This window comes from Saccopteryx leptura, chromosome 7 (assembly GCF_036850995.1).
Source record: "Saccopteryx leptura isolate mSacLep1 chromosome 7, mSacLep1_pri_phased_curated, whole genome shotgun sequence".
Lineage (NCBI taxonomy): Eukaryota > Metazoa > Chordata > Mammalia > Chiroptera > Emballonuridae > Saccopteryx > Saccopteryx leptura.
This window is the reverse complement of record NC_089509.1, coordinates 121,063,943-121,075,238: the sequence shown is the minus strand read 5'-3', so window position 1 is coordinate 121,075,238 and position 11,296 is coordinate 121,063,943. Positions and strand designations below refer to the sequence as shown.

The window sequence follows — 11,296 nt, the reverse complement described above, 5'->3', positions numbered from 1 at the left end:
TCCTCGCCTCCGCGCGACCTGTCCTTCCTACGCTCCCTTCCCCCCTCCCCTCGGCTCCGACTTCTGAGTGCGCAGGCGCCAACTCGTCAGCGTTTTCCACCTCTGCGCACGCGCCGTGCCCCTCCCACGGCGGTTGGCCATATAGACGCTGGGGGGTGGGGGGGAGGTCAAGCGTAGCCTCTTCTCCTTTACCAAGATGGCGGCTTGTCCCTGTTTCGCCACAGTTCCCACCTTGTAAGCCTGATTTCCTTACGCTAATAAGACTGGAACAGGTAATGTGATTCTTCGCCTGTGGGTCACTAGAGTGGGGGGAAGGAAATTTCTTTAGAAGGAGCTAAGTAACTGCCAAGAAGAGAGGCAGTCGGGGGAGGACAGGTGGCGGTAAGAGTGCGGAGCAACCGAAGAGAGGAGTACCGTCGCTTCTGGCCCTCTCCTCCAGGAAGATGGCGGCAGCACCGAGCTGGCAGCGCTGGAGCGGGGCCGGGAAGGGGAGGGCAAGCGGACGCGCAGGGCTGCTCTAGCCCCGGCCCGCCGTCATCTCGATGATCAGAGGACTCTCCTCGATTGGCTGCCGCAGGTCACGTGGGTCGGCCGGCTTGTGCGCGGACCATAGAGTCGGGCACCCGTCCCAGGGGACGTGGCCTTCGTGCTCCTGGAGCTGGGAGCTGGGCCCTGGGGCGGGGGCGGTGCTAGGGTAGAGGCCCGGGCGGGCGCACCCCTCGCTTTCTTCTTGCGGTTTGGGGTCGTCAGGGGAGACCTGGGTGGGGGGCACTCCGAGACCTAATGTGACCTCGCGGTTCGGGGACGGTGGGGTGGTGGGGTGGGGGACATGCCCGGCTGGGGTCGGGACGGGAGCAACGCTGCCCCCTGCTCTTCCCGGGGTGTCCCTCCTCCCTCCCCGCGGCCTGCGGGCCCCGCAGCCTTCCGACACTGTCTTGGAGGCCCAGCTCAGGTGCTCTGGCACGGGGAGCCTTTTGTAGATTCCCCCAGGCCAAGGAAACACTGTCTGGAGAACCTGGAGCAGCTCCTGACGCTGGCGGTTCCCGAGGGCACGTTTTGGGGGAAAGTGCTTAGTTAGGTACTCAGGGCCAGCTGCCAAATCTCCCCTCCCACCTGACTTAGAGAACGGGAGGGTCGGAGTGTGGATACCATCTAAAACCAAAGGAAAATGTCGACCCGTGTTATTAATGAAGCGATGCTTCTGGTCAAATGAAACATCTTCAGGAACACGGGTGACTGGCCCTTGGGTTTTCTGGGTTTTCTTGTGGGTCCTCTGTTTCATGGCTACCCCAACTTCCAGGCAATGACTTCCCTGTGTTTGGGGCCAGCATAAAGATTCTTACTCTTCTTGGCAGGTAATTTTCCTAAGGCCCTATTAAGATGAGGTGTTACAGTCAGGATTCTGTCTGAGGCCGCTGCCTGATATTCCGACTTGGGGTGATGGATGAAACGGGAGGAGGCCTATTGCTCCTGTGAAGACGCCACGCACCTCCAGCTGAACTCATTAAGGACGTTTAATGTTAGGGTGCTTGGAAGCAATGTTTAAAGCAGTTAAGGAGGTATTTGGTTTAGGATGGCTTCTTTCATGTGACTTCCGAATTCTTTGGGTCTGAAACAGCGACTTGTCCTAAGAGTTTTAGGTTTGGAGAAAACAGAGCATACCCCTCAAGCCTTGGGGGACAGCACTGGAAAGCCAGTTAAATAATTAACAATGAGGTTTGAACTTTCCTGTAGCTGCCATTAGTTCAGCTCTGTGCCATGCAGTGTTTGAAGGCTTGACTAATCATCTCTCTAATCAAGTTAATTAACATTGATTAGAGCATTGAGCCTACATTCTGCAGCCCCGCGAGGCCCCTTCTTCTCAGCAGCCTGATGGGAGAATTTCTTCCTGAATCATGAAGTATTTTTTTTTCCTTTGGTTTTGTTGTTTGGGGCTTCTGATTGACTTCAGCCTCAAAACTTCACTTCTTCAACAGTTCAGTTCAAGAAATATTTATTGGGGCCCTGGCTGGGTAGCTCAACTGGTTAGAGCAGGGGTCCCCAAACTACAGCCTGCAGGCTGCATGCGGCCCCCTGAGGCCATTTATCCGGCCCACTGCACTTCGGAAGGGGCACCTCTTTCATTGGTGGTCAGTGAGAGGAGCATAGTTCCCATTGAAATACTGGTCAGTTGATTTAAATTTACTTGTTCTTTATTTTAAATATTGTATCGTTCCCCGTTGTTTTTTTTTACTTTAAAGATATGTGCAGTGTGCATAGAAATTTGTTCATTTTTTTTTTTTTATAGTCCGGCCCTCCAACAGTCTGAGGGACAGTGAGCTGGCCCCCTGTGTAAAAAGTTTGGGGACCCCGGGGTTAGAACATTGTCCTGATATGCCAAGGTTATGGGTTCAATCCCTGGTCAGGGCACATACAAGAGTCAACCAATGAATGCATAAGTAAGTGGAAGGAACAACAAACAAATTGATGTTTCTTTTTCTCTTTCCCCTCTCCCTTTCCCTTACCCCTCCTCTAAAATCATTAAATAAAAATTTTTAAAAAAAGAAACACTGGGAATTGCTGTGTGCCAGACACCAAGAGACCTGGGGATGCAAAGATAAAGAAGATACAGACTCCCCCCCCCCCCCAAGCAGTTTATGGACTAGTGTGGAGGTTTTACTAGTTAAGGGATAATTACATTACAGTGGTCTAAGTGCAGTAATGGAGGTACGTCCAACATTTGGATAGAGGGAAGAGGGGGCAGGGATTACCTGTTGAAAAGTCTTCACAAACAATATGGTTTCTGAACTGAGGTTTAGAGGATGAAGACGAGCTTTTCCAGGTAGAGTCACAGGATGGGCTGTTGTAGGCAAGAAAGATAATGCAAAGGGGACGTGTGACAGCTGTAGCTGGGCACGTGTGGACCAGAGCTGGAGAATTTGGTACATTGCTGATCTCTGAAAAGGTGAAGGGCTTGCCGAGATCCTGTTACGAAGGACTTCTTGTCCTTGTCAGTCCTGTCTGAGGCATTCTGACTGGGACAGGGTTTCAGGTGATCACACACTGTCTGCCAGGATGACTTGTGACCTTTAGTTACAGTGGATCAGGTAGATTCTCCATGAATGCTTCCCCACTGAAACTGAACTCGTTGACCAAGTGAGCAGAGAACACACTCTGGAGCACCAAGTGGTGCTTATACCAGGTGGGACAAAAATAGGTTTACAGTTGTGAGCACATGGAACAGTTTATTCTTGTATTATTATCTATTAATTATTGTATTATTTTGCGTATGAACAACTGTCAACCTACTTTTATTTCCCCCTATGTTGAGATCACCTCTTTAGCGCACAGGGCTAATGATCGTACTTAAGATCATATTTGCATATTTCTATTAAGAGATAAGCAAGTTCCTGGAAGAAATAGTACGCAGCTGGGTTCTCAGTTGCGGAGTTAGGGCTGCAGAATGTCCAAGATAGATGTCAGAGTTTCTGCCCAAGTGGGAAAGCAGCCAGAGAACCGGTGTGTCGGATGCCCTTTCCCTTACAGAAGCATCAGCTGCATTCACCATTTGAAAACCCAAGAAAAGAATTAAGCTCTTTTCATGGGTGTAACACTTTAAAAGTTGATCATACAAGTTATTTTGGGCTAAGCAAGATTTCCTTTCTTAAATCGGAGACATGTTGGAAGTGACATTCCTAGCAGGCTGTCGTTTTATCAGGCATGCTAAAGTTCCTCGAATACCATTAAGGACAAGCCAGACGTGTTGTCTCAGGCTTGTCTGGGCATCGTGTGGTTAGTCATCTAGGTGCTTGCCATCAATCTGATAACAATATACTGTGTATATACTCCCTTAATACATTTTATTGTCATTTATATGAATTTTAAAATTAAAAATTGATCTCACTTCAAGTCAAGGATGTATCTTTGTGTAGTTTTTAGAAGTCAAGTACATCTAGGAAGGCTTGTGAGGGAAAACTGAATTTCCTCCCCTGAGAGCACCCACGTGTGCTCCCAGCTGGTTCCCTTGGTCTTTGCTGCCACCTCCAAACAGCATAGACAGTAGCTATGTCTCTTCCCTCCCGTTTCACACATAGTCTTCACTTGACTCTGAGAGTAGATACCAAGTTTCTAGGTTTTTTTTGTTTTTTAACCCTTCTGCCTTTGCGATGCAGACAAATCCTTGTCTACCAAAGCAGGTGCAGCGTTAATTTGGTCAGTTCGGTATTTATTGATTATGACTACATAGTATCATTCGCAGCTAGGTCAAATGTGATTGGGATCTCTTTTTCTTTCCTGGATAAGTTTTTACTTTCTATGAAGTTCTTAAGAGTCTTTTTTTTATTTTTTTATTTATTCATTTTTAGAGAGGACAGAGAGAGGGAGAGAGAGAGGGAGAGAGAGAAATGGGGAGGAGCTGGAAGCATCAACTCCCATATGTGCCTTGACCAGGCAAGCCCAGGGTTTCAAACCGGCGACCTCAGCATTTCCAGGTCAACGCTTTATATCCACTGCGCCACCACAGGTCAGGCAAGAGTCTTGTTTTTGTTTGCTTGCTTTTCTGTGTGTTTGTCACTAAAACTCAACGCCAGATTCATCAGTTGTCTAAATCTCTTTTTATCTGATGAAATTACATTTTTTATTAATCTTATCGTAAATAAATATGTCCCAGACTTCCGACCTGCTGAACTCTCCCTGACGCCCTCACCCACCCCTATTGTGTTTCCTGGAACCCATGTTTTTCTTTCTCTTCCTCGACTTTTTTTTTTTTTTTTCTCTCATTTTGGTGAAGCAGTTCCTCAAGGAGTTGCGTAGGAAGAAGTGCACAGAGGTCAAGTTTGGAGACTCTGCATGTCTGAAAGAGCTCTCTTCTCCCCTTGTCCCTGAATGAGGCCTGGGCACCATTGCGTTCCTTCGTCCCCTGCCTTCCAGTGTTACTGCTGACGCCTTCAGAGGTGGCTGTTCTTTCAGCTGGAAGGATTTTCTCTCTCTGAGATTGAAGAGTACTCGGTGCGATGATCCCTTGGAATTTGTTTTTATCAAACATCTTGCCCACATTTGGGCCCCTGTACCTGGTAACTCCTGTTTCTCAATGCTGGGCATTTTTCCTTTCCGTTCTCTTTCTGGAATGAAACTGTTAGAGCTCATAGACTGACACTGATTTTCTGAGATTCCGTTTTCTTCCTGGAAGACATTTTCAGCTTTATCCGCAGACTTTCTGTTGAGTTTTTGTCGTCCTGTTTCAAAGAGCTTTCTCTTCCTCTTGTGTAATCTCCGGTTTTTTTCTTGGATGTGTTTATCTCCTTATCTGAGGACGAGTGAGTTTTAAAGTTCTCTTTTCCGTGAAGTCATTGTTTCCTTCAGGCTGCTTTTTGTTTGTTTGGGGGTTTTGCCTTTCATACCAGAGCCTTTTCTGGGCTATCTGGTGGTGGCCTCCGGCCTGCTCACTTGTCAGAGGGCCTCCGAGCCTGTGGCTAGGCTGGCCAACTCGGCCTCACTCTAGGGGCACCTACCTGGCAGGGCCATTTCCTTGAAACGTCCAGTCAGCTTTTTTTTGGGGGGGGGGGTCTCTTCAGATTATCCAGAGAAATACCTCCCAGCCTCTTGCTTGGCTGCCTGTGTTCAGGGGGCTATGGGAGGGAGAAGGCTACAATGTTTTAACAGCAACAATGGAAGGACTTCCTTCCTTTAGAAAGGGTTCACCAGCCATTGAAACAGGTGTTCCCAGCCCGTAGATGGTGTTTCCCTTTCCTGAGAAGAACCAGAGCCTTTGGACAGGGCAGGAGAGACAGAGCCTGTCCTTTCTGACAGCATGTTCTTACCACTCCTGCCTGGTGCCTTAGCCGTGTTCTTTTTAGCTTACAAATTGAGATTCACTGATGTTTGTAGTTCCTTTTGTTCTTTGCTTCTTTCTTTAGCCCAGCTGTGGATTTTGCTTCATCTTAACGTGCTGCAACACCCTGGCAGAAAACGGGTCCGAGGTGTGACTAGGTTAGTCTTCACAGTTAAGAAATTCAGATGGCCAGTGAGCAAAGCAAGATTTCCATTTCACTGAAGATCCAAGGATTGGCATTAAAATCATACTTCCCTACAGCCTGACCTGTGGTGGCTCAGTGGGTAAGAGTCCCCGGCTTGATGCCCTGAGCTTGCCAAGTCAGGGCACATACAAAAAGCAACTACAAGTTGATGCTCCCCACTCCCCACCTTTCTCTCTCGCACGCTCTCTCTCTCTCTCTTCTCTTTAAAATCAATAAATAAAAGTCTTTAAAAAGTCATTTTTTCCTACAGATCAGGAAAAATAAGCCTGACCATTTTAGTTATCGAGGGTGATGGGTCAGGTGAGGATAAGGTACATGTGAATGTTGTGGAGTGTGGACACTGTAGCTTGTTGGGGTGCTGCCTTGACAGTGCCTGTCCATGCACCCCTCATGAGATTGCAATTCTAAAACTGCCCTGTGGTGGGGGTACAGCTTCAAGTGGGCATAGGATAGTCTTCAGCAGTGTTTGTGATCACAGACAGGTCACTCTGTATGTAAAACTTGGAAAGACAGCGGCATGCAATTTTTTAATGGAAATGAGAGTAGCAAGTGGTGAAACAATACATTATTTTGATCCTTCTTTTATTTACACAGTGTATTAATATATCCAAGAAACATCTTAGATAAAAAAATAATTTTGAAGATAGGTCTTGGGGAAAAATTATGAGGGATTGCCAGTTTGTTTTTCCAGAGAGAGAAGGGGAGGGAAGGAGGGAGGAAAGGAGAGAGAGCAGCAGCAACTCATTGCTCCACTTAGTGTGTATCCAGTGGATTGCCTCTCAGACATGCCTTGGTAGGGGGTCAGATCAACCTTGGGTTCAAGCTGGCGACCTTGGCACTCCGGGCCGTTGCTCCGTCCACTAAGCCACCACCAGTCAGGTCGGAGTTGCTAGTTTTTGCATTTTGTTGTAGTTGTGTTTTACAATGTTTTTATGCTAAAAATCACATTCCTTGGTAGACCACTGCAGCAAGCTTGCTGTAGTGTGGGTGTATTAATGCAGTCAGTATTGCTGTTGTCCACAACCCTGGGACCCTGCTCCAGGCTCTGTGATGGCTGCGGAGCCCTGCCGGGAGGTCTCGCTGTGCCCGGGACTCCACCACTGGTACAGCGGGCCTTCCTGCCTGGGCAAGGGCAGGGAGTGACTGGTGCAGAAGCCTCTGTTAGCTAGCAAGTGCCATGGAGCAGTCAGTATGCATTCTGTCAAACCCTTCGGTTTGCTGTCTATGTGTGTGAATCGGTGTCCTCAGATGTTCCTGGCGGTGGGCCTTGGAGGCGGGCAGCAGTGCTGTGTCTTAGGTGCAGCCTGCCGGGCACTGGTGCTTTTCTGCAGACAAGACAGAGGGTGGGTGTTGACAGAGGTGGGGAAGAGCGCCCCTCTGGACTGGAGTCGCAGGCCTTACTTCAGTTTGGACCTGTTCTGTATCAGCCCTGGGACTTGGGTGTTCTTGGTCTGTGGAACTTGAGCTCCTTCCTGTTGAAGAGAAGGGAGGCTGAATCTTTTCGTCTCCCCACCCCCACCCCGCCTTCGATAGCTCTAAACCCTTAGTCAACTCGGTTTATCAGTGACTTAGTTTGGAAGAGTGATCCTGGGAGCAGATAGTCACTCGGGTAGCATCTCGCTTTGTGATTTGTTTCAAGGGTGCGTGAGTGATACCAGAGCTTTGCCTATGAAAGCACTGTTCTTTGCTCCTTTCCACATACCAGACACCATGCCTTTGTTTCCAGCAGTGGTGAGCCAGGCGGTTTTGACCCCAGAGAACATCTGGCAGCGTCTGGGGAGCTTTTGGTTGTCATGACTCAGGTGTCAACATCCTACAGCACTGGTCCCCAGCCCCGGGCCGCAGACCGGTACCGGTTCGTGGGCCATTTGGTACCGGTCCGCAGAGAAAGAATAAATAACTTATATTATTTCCGTTTTATTTATATTTAAATCTGAACGATGTTTTATTTTTTTAAAATGACCAGATTCCCTCTGTTACATCGTCTAAGACTCACTCTTGACGCTTGTTTTGTAAGTTCGACAATTATATTTAAAAATACCACAGTTTTTACGCCGGACACATAATTTTATTTGTGCGTTTATCTGTCCCACCCTAAAGACCGGTCTGTGAAAATATTTTCTGACATTAAACCGGTCCGTGGCTCAAAAAAGGTTGGGGACCACTGTCCTAAAGGGCCCAGGACAGCCCCATAATGAAAAATTGTCCTGTGCAAAAGGCCAGCAGTCCTGGGGCTGAGCAGCCCGCTTTCCCGGGCAGCCGTCACTGTTCCCAGCATGGGCCCCATTTTCCACGTGATGGGGGAAGCTGCTTGCAGAAGGGGCTGAGTTGGGACTGTTGTTGCCGACACTACTGGAGTCCTCACGTTACAGGTTGTTGACGAGGGCAACGGGAATACAGGATCCTCACTGAGCTTTTTGTCTTGCGCCCCTTAGAATTTTGAATATTTCTCATTGGTTCAGTCATCAAGCAGGTGTTTTCTCCCAAGCGCACATTCATCAATAGGTTCAGGTAAGGAAGTGAACAAATCGAAAATCCCAGTCTAATGCCAGGGCCCGTCTCCGAGGTCATCGGCCGGAGACGGCTGTCGGTCCGTGTGCAGCCATTTCCAGGGGTCGGCTTTCCAGTCTAGGCTCTTGCTGGGCTCCTGTGTCCATGATCCGGTGGCAGCAGCCCAGTGCATTGTCCGGCTGCCTGAGCCAGGCCTCGTGGGGCAAATCCCTCTTGGTCTCCCCTGCCCCACCCCCAGTCCGGGTCACGGGCTGTCACGGACGTGTCTTTGCTTGTTTTGGACCCCGTGGGGAGCAGGCAACCTGGGCATGGCAGGTCCCCGGTGCTTGTTTTGAGGGATGAACAGACAGGACAGTGTTCATTGCTAAAAACGGAATATTCTGAACACCTGTCCATTACTGACTGTCGGTGAGTTACAAGGGGCTGCTGGTTCCAGAGTCTCTTTCTGGGCTCTGAGGGGGATGCTGGGTGCAGGAACCAGCCGCCCAGAGGCCAGCCCAGCGGCTGCAGTGCTGCAGGGCCTTGGGGTTTGTGGCCTTGGCAGCCGCTTCGCACAGCAGGTTCTTCTGGAGGTTTGGATGTGATTGGATGGACAGACTGCCGAGAGGCCAGAGGTGTGCTGACCATGTGCCTCTTCAGGAGAGCTGCTGCTGCTGGGCGTGCAGTGCCCAGGGTCGCGCGGTGTTCAGGTGGCCCTGTGGTTCTGCGGTAATACCGTCACTGTTATCAGCATGATCCCTTGGTCTGACTGGCTAGCATCTCATTTGGGAGCATGAGTTGGGGTCCAAATATCTGAAGAGGAGCAGTAGCTCTTGGCCTTGCTCTGCTAAGTGCGAGAGGACCCTGCCTAGTGTTTCCATGGCTCAGCATTCTCATTGACCCACTGCTCATGAGCAGGACACACGCTCTTTCTGGCCGTGAGGTCAGTGACTGCACTGAAAGCTTCTGGACACAGCACAGGCTGCGTCATTGCTACTCTGGGTTTCTTTCTGGAGGGGGAATAACTTCAGCTTCAGCTGGGTGTGTTTGGTCTAAGTCTTACTCTCCTGCAGAAACTGATGTGCTTCTCTGGGAAGTTCTGTGCGGGGAACCTGGTGTCGGTGCCTCGTGTTAGCGCTGCACGTCACCCGGCCTGGGCAGCTTCAGTTACGGGAATGGCAGCAGGGAGGGAGGCCGTGGATGTCGACCTCTCTGGCTTTGCCCCGGGGGTGCAGGAGGGCCTGGGGGCTGGCGGCTGAGCTGTCCCCTGCTCCCTGGTTCTAAGTCGTCCTGCCGACCTCCGGGGGTGTGGCTCCCTGGGGGGGAAAAGCAGTCTTCTTGCAGGTTTCTCGAGAGCAACTACTTTCATGGCAACCTGTCAGGAGGGTTAGTCTGGAGGCCCTGGAGAGAGCTGTTTTCCTGCAGAGGTTGCCATGACAGACAGCCTCAGGGGACATGGCCAACCTACAGAAACTGCCCCTATCCCAAAAGGACCAGGCCTCCGGGAACAAACAGGTCAGAGGGAAAGAGGAAACAATAGAACTAGAGCGGTAAAGGAAATAATTTTTGAAAGGGAGCCGTGCGTTTGGCATTTTTTGCTGTTTTTGACAGTGGGGCTGAGGTGAGTGACTTGTTGATACATGGTCCTGCCCCCCAGGACTCCCTCCTCAACATAAAATGTGTGGTTTCTGATTCTTGATGTAGGGTTGAAAACTTTTTGCCTTCTCTAAAACTCTTTTTCTTCAGAAATTAAAAAGGAATGAGGAAAGAATGGCCCTCCACCATCTTTTCTGCCTTTCTGCTGCACATCCTGACAGTCGGTGGGCGCAGATCTGGAGCGTGCCCCGTGACTTAGAAACAGAGGGCCCTGCAGTGTGTCCCTCACGTAGTGTTCCTTACGTTGGAGATAGTGCCTGGGCCCCTGGGCCTATTAGGTGACCACAAGAACGGACTCCCATGATTGCTGCCTGGCTGGAATCAAATATGTTGCATTATCCTAACAGGTTTTACTTTGTAATCAATGTACGTGTTGCTCCTCATTTCACTCTTAGCAGTATGTTTCTAATTTTATTAATACTCAGCTCATTTATGAATATCTTAACAATGGAATTACTGGATTGTGTTTACTGTTTTGACTTTGATAATAGAAGATTAGTGAGGTGGTCCTGTAGCACTGGTTTAAATCACTGTGTGTGAGATTAATTTGAAGACTATGTTTGTTTTCTATTGCAACAAGGCTCTATTTGCTCCATTTGCCTATTATGCTGTGGAGCTGACAGACAGACCCCTGAGACCCGAGCTCTGTTGTTGCCCTTGTGGCTGCTGTGATAAGCTCTGTTGCCAGAGTGCCTGTGCAGGGCCCACTGGCTCCCAGGCACAGTTCTGTGGTCTCGGGACTGCCCAGACAAAAGCCAGCTACCACCAGGACAGCCCGTCTCACTTGGTGCTGTGGGGTCCATCCTTAGTTTTTACAGGTGCTGGAGATGACCACCGTGTCCCCTTGAGATTGGTAAGTTGCAACTCTTGTGTGCAAGATTGGGCGAACGGAGAAAGGTAGTGTCACTGGGGGAGTCAGCAGTGGGTCTCCCACAACAGCCAGGTGGCTTTCCTTCGAGCTGTGAAGAGCCTTTGCTTCTGAAGCAGTGTGGCATTTCACCTCTCCTTACCTCCAGTTGGTTGGGGTTTCTGGATGCTTAACTACCAGAGGTGTTGTTGGGCTAGAGAACATGTGTGTGGAGGAGTTCTTGATTTCTTCCAAGAGAGGCCCTTTTGGTTTCAGACTGTGCTGGTAG

At 49.6% G+C, this 11,296-nt stretch overlaps 1 protein-coding gene across 1 annotated transcript in view; it reads left to right on the top strand.

Annotated features, from left to right (window-relative positions):
* The first annotated feature begins 133 nt into the window (after positions 1 to 133).
* HDLBP (high density lipoprotein binding protein) overlaps positions 134 to 11,296 on the top strand; it is an 83,992-nt gene continuing 72,829 nt past the window's right edge. The window contains exon 1 of the mRNA XM_066345838.1: positions 134 to 272. The gene's annotated coding sequence lies outside the window, so the exon portion shown is untranslated. The remainder of the gene's footprint in view (positions 273 to 11,296) is intronic.